This window comes from Podarcis filfolensis, assembly GCF_964270895.1.
Source record: "Podarcis filfolensis genome assembly, chromosome: 8".
Lineage (NCBI taxonomy): Eukaryota > Metazoa > Chordata > Lepidosauria > Squamata > Lacertidae > Podarcis > Podarcis filfolensis.
This window is the reverse complement of record NC_139611.1, coordinates 64,174,781-64,182,203: the sequence shown is the minus strand read 5'-3', so window position 1 is coordinate 64,182,203 and position 7,423 is coordinate 64,174,781. Positions and strand designations below refer to the sequence as shown.

The 7,423-nt window shown below is 42.1% G+C and overlaps 1 long non-coding RNA gene across 6 annotated transcripts in view; it reads left to right on the top strand.

The window, feature by feature from the left end:
* Positions 1-35: 35 nt before the first annotated feature.
* LOC310769168 overlaps positions 36-7,423 on the top strand; it is a 32,323-nt gene continuing 24,935 nt past the window's right edge. Inside the window, exons 1-3 of one of the 6 annotated variants that reach the window (XR_014551472.1) lie at positions 45-536; positions 935-1,202; positions 2,238-2,334. This is a non-coding gene — a long non-coding RNA (uncharacterized lncRNA). Of the gene's footprint in view, positions 537-934; positions 1,203-2,237; positions 2,335-7,423 lie in introns of all 6 variants that reach the window. The other 5 variants (XR_014551473.1, XR_014551474.1, XR_014551475.1 and 2 more) reach the window with 5 other exon arrangements.

Genomic DNA, 7,423 nt, shown 5'->3' with positions numbered 1-7,423 from the left:
GTGCGCGTGCGCGCGTTTGGAAATCTCCGGGCCGAGCGTTGAAAGATTCGAATTGGAACGTTCGCGTTGCAGCTGCAACGGATGGTGCTCGAAGAGGCTCGCGATATTCTGACAACAGCAACGGCGCTGGCATACAATAAAAATTTAGCCTAGCATATGTGTATGCATCTTATATCTATCTAGAGCTCTGTGTGTGTGAGACCCGAAAAGCAGTTCTAAATACTGCAGTGCAAAACGTTTAAATTCTGAACGTAAAAATAATAGTGATGATAATAATATTCTGCTTGATATCAAAACAGCATTAACACTTAGCAGCGATACTAACTGGAAGTGCAGGCAGAGGTGAAACGATAGGTATAAATGGCGGATAAATGGCAAGCTGACCTTTGTTCACCAGCCTTGAAGTACAGGCGAATCGCGTGGCACTATCGGTAGCAGCGACTGCCAGCGCCACCCGAAGCCTGGCTAGATCGTCGGTGGTTTTAGAAAAAGAGTATCGGGAACAGACAGCCCGTCAATCCCACAGTTTGCTCGAAGTAAGTCTCGTGGAGTTTAATGGTGAAAACTTGCACAGGGTTGTAGCCAGCAATATTGTCACCGCTATCGTTATTATTTACTCTGGCTTTTTAGGTTAACTTCTTACAAGTCAATGTGCAAAATTCAAAATCGATAATAAAAACATGATCAGTTACAGTGTAATGAATAACATTAAAAGCGCTGCTAAACAAAAGTTATCTTAAAACATGCCAGGATACAGATAAAAACTACAAACAAACCCTAAAACCAACCAAGATATAACAAAGCAAATGCTTTGTGTGTGTGTAATTATAATTAAGGCATTTTTTAAAAAAAAAGATTATTTACTATGAATAATTAGTTCTTCCATTTGCTTGTTTTCCTGTTCATGCCCAATATTTTCTCCCTTTTTTATCAGGTTCATTCAGGAGTCACCAATCTTTTTACACCCCTCGGCACACCCGGATTTTTCAGTGAGTGCTCTGGGCACCAAGCCCTCTGGTCATTTCTTTCCCCCCACCAGCATGTGAAACATGAAAAGAGCATGCACACCATACACTTCACTTTTCAAAGGATCTGAATAAAAGGCAGATCTAGTAGAATTAATCTGAGCACATGGAGCTGAAAGAAAAAGAAGTGACTTCCAACTTTTTTCTTCAACTCTGTTCTTTTTGAGGAAGAAAAAGGTGACTATCCTTTAAGAGTGATTAGATGGGCCGGTTCAGAGGCTTCATGGGCAAGACCTCAGCAGTGGTGGACTTTGGGCTCTTAAATTTCAGTGTTGCCCTGTGTGATGCTAAAATTTGGTGTCCCCTGCCTCTTGCGCTCTTTTACAGCATTGTTGTGCTGCTTGGCACCACACGTGCCCAGTGCAGCCGCACCGGTTGTGCTACCCTAAAACCGCCTCTGACCTCAGTATCTTGAAACCCACACTTGCTATATTGGCAACCCCCTATATCTGATAGCAAGCATATGTGCAGTGACTGTGGTTTTCTTAACATTTGTACAGGGCCCTAGAGAATTTGGCATTTTATAACTAATGATCTGTATTTCCTGAAGTAACCCTGCTGTCAGTCTGCATTAAGAACACTGATAAGTGATAGCCTGAATTTGGCAAGCCTGTAAGAAAGGATGTAAAATGTTTGCTTTACCTTCAATGAAACTTCAGGTTTCTGTCAGTCTCTGTCTTTGAAAAAGAGCTTTCAGCGGCTCCTTCTGAATACCACAGGGCTCTGGAATAGGGCTAGGGAGCCTTTGACCCTCCAGACATTTTTGGACTCCATCTCCCATCAGCCCCAGCCTGGATAACCAATGATCAGATGATAGGAGTTGTAGTCCAACAGCTTCAGGAGGTTCATTACCTGTAGAAAATTATCAAAGTTCAGACTTAAGGCTGCTGGCAAGAAGGGCTATCCACTGCCCACTCTTCTGGTAGGGATCTTGTGCCTTAAACAGCCAGTAGGCAAGCAGAATTTCAACAGTGATAGCTTTTTTCCAGCATGGAGAGGCTGTGCTATGGGGAAAACTTTATCCGCTAAAATCTGTCTGCCATGTAGTTGCTAATGCACAGGAGCCTTGCCAAGGGGGGAAATGTAAGAACTCTAATTATTATTATTTTAATTATCACCTATTGTTTGATTAATGTGTACTTCGTTCATTAGCATTTTCAAATAACCTGCAATTATTCTTTACAATTCTTGTTATCTTGCATCCTCTTCCAGTGAAATCAATTTACTGGCTGGGTCATAAGACCAAATTCCAGAACAGTAACCGTCGTATCCTTGTTATGATCAAAGCAACAGATAAAGCTAAGATACAGTGAGTGACTTCTTCAACCACCACTCCCCTTTCCTTCCAGTCTAAATCCAAATCATTCTGAAACACTCACTCCCCCTAACAACCTTGAGTAGAACTTAAGATGTTTCCCATTCTAGCCTTGACCTCTCCAAAACAAAGTGTTGTGTACGATGCAAGTCCTCAGAGCAGACCCATTGAAGTTAATGGGCATGACTAAATTAGATTCAGTCATTTTAGTGGATTTACACTGAGTTGAACTTAGTTGGATACAACCCTAAAACTGAATAAATTCTTGCCTCTATCACACTTTATTTTATTTATCTGCTACATGAAATAATGGCATTTCAGAATCTAAGACATGGTAGGGATGGAATGAGGGATTGGAAGGGAAATGGAAAGCAAGTAAATTCAGATATTAATTCTTCATAATGTTCAGGGCTTGCATTCCAATTAAGGCAATTTTAATTGATTTATCATAGCAGTTTCCATTGGTTGATAAAATGGGACAGAGACCAAAATAGTACATATTCCAATTGTTCTATGCTATTATATATATATGAAGTTAAACATGAAGTTGAAGTTGGCTTTTCATTTTCATCATCATTATTAATTGTGTCACAGACAGGAAGTTCAAGGAGCTGAAGTTACAGCGGTGCATTTAAAGTAACTGTGTATAAGCAAAATTATACGCAAAAATATTATATTAGGACAAATTCACACTAAAACGCTGGTGAATGTTCACGAGGACTTTTTAAAAAAACAAACAACCGCGCAGATTAACGTGGAGAATTGAATTTAGAAATAAAAAATAACTAAAATAGACAGATTTGCCCATCCTTACACAGAACCTTCTATATCAGGTGCACAAAGTGGTAACCTCAATGGATAGGAATATACAGAGAGATGATGTGGGGGAGGGAATATTTTTACACAGCCCATAGGTGTGTCCCATTATGATGCAGAGCACCAGTAGAAGTATAAGCCACTCAGAAGAGTAAAAGATCCAATCCAAATGGGTGTGTGACCTGCTGTCATCCAGCAATGAATTGGGAAAGCATCTCATAAGCACCTAGAGAAGAACAATTATTTTCCGTAGTGAGTCGGCCACTCCTAGATCCTATTAAACCTCAGCCTGATTATTTCAAAGGTCGGTGATCGTGTGTGTCACCAATATGAGCAGTGAAACCAGTGATTTAAATGGAATAGAATGTGAGAGCCAGTTAACATTGTAGATTAGGACTGGGGAGGCCCAGGTTCAACTCACGAAGCTTGCTGGGTGGCACTGGGTCAGCAATTCACTTTTTCAACCTATGTACCACACCATGTTTTGAGCAGGCATCGAAAACAGTACAGTGGAACCTCGGTTTTTGAACGTAATCCATTCCGGAAGACGGTTTGACTTCCGAAACGTTTGAAATACGAAAACTGAAAGCGGAAGCCTCAATACAATAGGGAAACTCAAAACAGAAGCCAGCATTTTGGGCTTCTGAAAATCGTTCGGAAACCGGAGCAGTTGCTTCCAGGTTTTCAGCGTTTGAAAGCCGAAACATACGACTACAGAGACGTTCAACAACCAAGGTTCCACTGTACAATGAAGGTGCCTGAACAACATTAACAGGCAGTGAGTTCCAGAGAACAGGTGCTAGGGTTGCCATATTTCAAAAAGTAACGTTCCTGACACACACAAAGTGCATTGCCATACATCTGGCTTGCCATAATTCCTCCTTGACTCCATTTTAGGCAAGCCTAGCAGGTGCTGCCCCACTATAAACCTTCCAAGTGCAACAACAGGGATCATTCAGTGTTGAGCATAAGGGTTAATTATGTTAATGTTAAAATCCACTAGCCAAGGCCAGAGGATGGGTGGTGTTGCTTAGAGACCAAAGAGAAATGGTCTCTGCCAAGGTAACACATGCTCCAATTGGATGTGTAGTTCTGATGCAATTTCCCCCGTATGTTTAAGCTGAATGGCTCACTGAACTAAGAAAGATAAAATATTTCTGTTCCTTTCTCTTAATATTTTACACTACTTTTGCTGTTTCCTCAGTAAAGTGTTTGCGTAGCCCTTGGAATCTAACCCTCACATAAGATGTGATTCCCCTTTACTTGTGGGGTGGGACTCCTGCACACCATTTACTGCTCTGCCAAAGGTAGCAAAATCCTATATTATTATTGCTGTGCTTTTGAATTGCTTCATACGAAACGTCTCAGAGACATTTAACATAAAAAAAAAAAATCAGCAATAGCAACCCATATGAAACACTTTCTTGTATACAAATAATTAAAACAATTTACGGTGATATATAAAAAATACAATTACAGCAATTTCACATATAAAAGCACAATTAAAACAATTTGGTATATATGAACCATTTCAAATCCAATACAGATACAGACTTGAGCTGGCCCTGAGCATGAGAGTTTGGTGACAAACGTAATTAAAGCAACATCACCGCCACACAGACAGTGTGGTTTCTGTCCTTCTGGAGCTGTTTTAATAGATGCAATCTGTTTTGTAGCTGGAGCTCATAGAGGTGTCGTCAGCCCATTGGGTGATGGAAGGGGCGGATTTGTCCTTGCAGTTTTGCAAGATGAGTTGCTTGGCAGCTGGGACTGCTTGGGGAAGTATTTACTCGAGGGTACGTCCTATAAAACTGGCACATACCCCATCAGCAGAGTGAAGGAAACCTCAAGCACCAAATTATATACAGGTCAAAACTACACCAGAAGGCTGCCGTTGGTGAGCACTCCCATATCATATACCCAAGGGTGCCAGATGGCTATCTGCCAGTGTTGGCTCCAGGCTCTGGGGAATCCTTGAGCAAGGTGTTCTCAATAACCCTACCCTGCTTTTCTTCCTCACAACTGTTGGTGCTGCCCATTTGCTTGACTGTAAAGCAACCCAAAGCTGTTGATCTTGTTAGAATTCCCGCTCCTTGATTGCAGTCATTGGATTTTTATCTATCACATGACGGTATATGTTTTGACTCCACAGAGTGGGAAGTGATGGAGACAGAATGTTTGTGTTATTGTGTTCCGTAAAGTGGGACTATTGTCCTTTGTTCTTTTTCTCTTTGCTGTCTGATGCTAGAGAGAGAGGCAGCCATGTTGCAATGCTCCATGTGTGTTTATATGTAAATAAAGTAGATTAGTCAAAATGCTGAGTTGCTGAGGTCTGTCACGCAAGCTGCGAAGACTCTGCGGATCCCTAAGTGTGCTGGTGTCTGTTGCTGTGATGTTCAGGCTGAAGAAAGCTTTTGAAGCTTCCGAATGATTGACCAGGAGGGAGAGAATATGCCAGTCGGGCATGTGTCTCTGGCAGGGTCCTACTCAAGTGCAGGACGAGCTCCTGACAGATCTTACCGGGTGAGGCCTTGGCTTTCTGGGGCCTAGCTGAGAACTGCCAGATTCTTGTCACTCCCATTGCAGTAGATCGGCTCCTGGGAGCCCGGGTGATGCCATCACCTCCAGGGCAGGTGACAGGAAAGAGGGCCTGGCCTAGCTGGTAGGAGCAGCAGCCAGCTGATATGGCAGTTCCTCCACTATATGTCATGGTGGAAGCCATGTTTATTCTTGTGACTGCTTTATCTACATATTAAGTGGTAGGTGTGGCTAATTTTACCATCAAAATGTGCATATATGTCGGAGGAGCTAAAGACAACTTATAGGTACTTTTCTTCCAACCTGGCTGGTTCCTTGAGCCAAACTGGGAATCTGCTGCCCCTGTGGATCTTGCAGTTTGAGGCGGTCACCTCACATGACCTCATAGGTGGGCCGGCCCTGCCTGCTCCCTTACCCAGAAAGCAGTCATACCTCCATGTTCTAAGTAAGGATGGGTGAATGTGTCCGTTTCAGTTTCCTCTCCGTTTCTTATTTCCCAATACTAAGTTCAGGACAGGTCTCCACATTTTTACATCATTCTGTAAAAAAATTTAAGTCCTCATGAAAATCCTGATATACATATTTTTGTATGCACTTTTGCCTAACGGACACATTTTTACAAATAAGTTTCCCCTAATGCATATGTGTGTGTTATTTTCACTAATATGTGTATTTTTATGCACATTTTACCTTATCATGTGCATTTTTGTATTAGTTAGCTGGAGAACCGCGTTGCTAAATTCACAGAAGTGCACATTTCACAGAAGTGCACATTTCAAAGATGGCTGTGTTTTGATCCCCATATTGTTTCAGAAAGTGTGAACTAGTTAGCTTCACCTTGAAATGCAAACTTAATCAAATTTCTCTCCTCCCTACTTCTGAGACAGCCACCATTGCTGCCCTCTGCTTTTGGGGGTCTCTCATTTGCCCACTTTCCTCACTCTGATGGTCTTATTGGTGATTCTGGCCTCCTTCCCTCCAAATCCTGACAATTCCAGACCCTTTGCATCCTCACATCCTCTTGCTTTTCTATCTTTGGAGTTCATTCTTTGGAAGCTTGTAGATGGGTTCTTAGTATTATAAACAGATCATTCAGATTTCAATACAGTGGTACCTCAGGTTAAATACTTACTGTAATTCGTTCCGGAGGTCCGTTCTTAACCTGAAACTGTTCTTAACCTGAAGCACCACTTTTGCTAATGGGGCCTCCTGCTGCTGCTGCGCCGCCAGAGCATGATTTCTGTTCTCATCCTGAAGCAAAGTTCTTAACCTGAGGTAATATTTATGGGTTAGCGGAGTCTGTAACCTGAAGTGTATGTAACCTGAAGCGTATGTAACCCGAGGTACCACTGTAAAGCAATTTTAGTGCTAAAACTGAAACCATTCGCCTTCATGTCTCTTCTCTCTCTCTCCTTCCACCCATACATCTCTCTTCCTCAGTCTGGACTTAAGGCTAGAAAAATGAGAAAAAGGAATAAGCCAAGAAACTGAAATGGATTCATTCCTCCATACCTAATCTTCAGACACTTTGCTCCCACCTTTCACTTTTCAAAGGCATACGGCTTCTTCTTTGCCACATATGTTTGGAGCAGCCTTCCAGAACACCTGTGTGATGACACCTCTCTCTTACTTCATTTAAAGCCCTACTTGGAACCCACGTTTCCCATCAAGCCTTTGGCACAACGCCTATTCTCCACACCCTATGTAACTAATCCTAATCAAGTGGAGC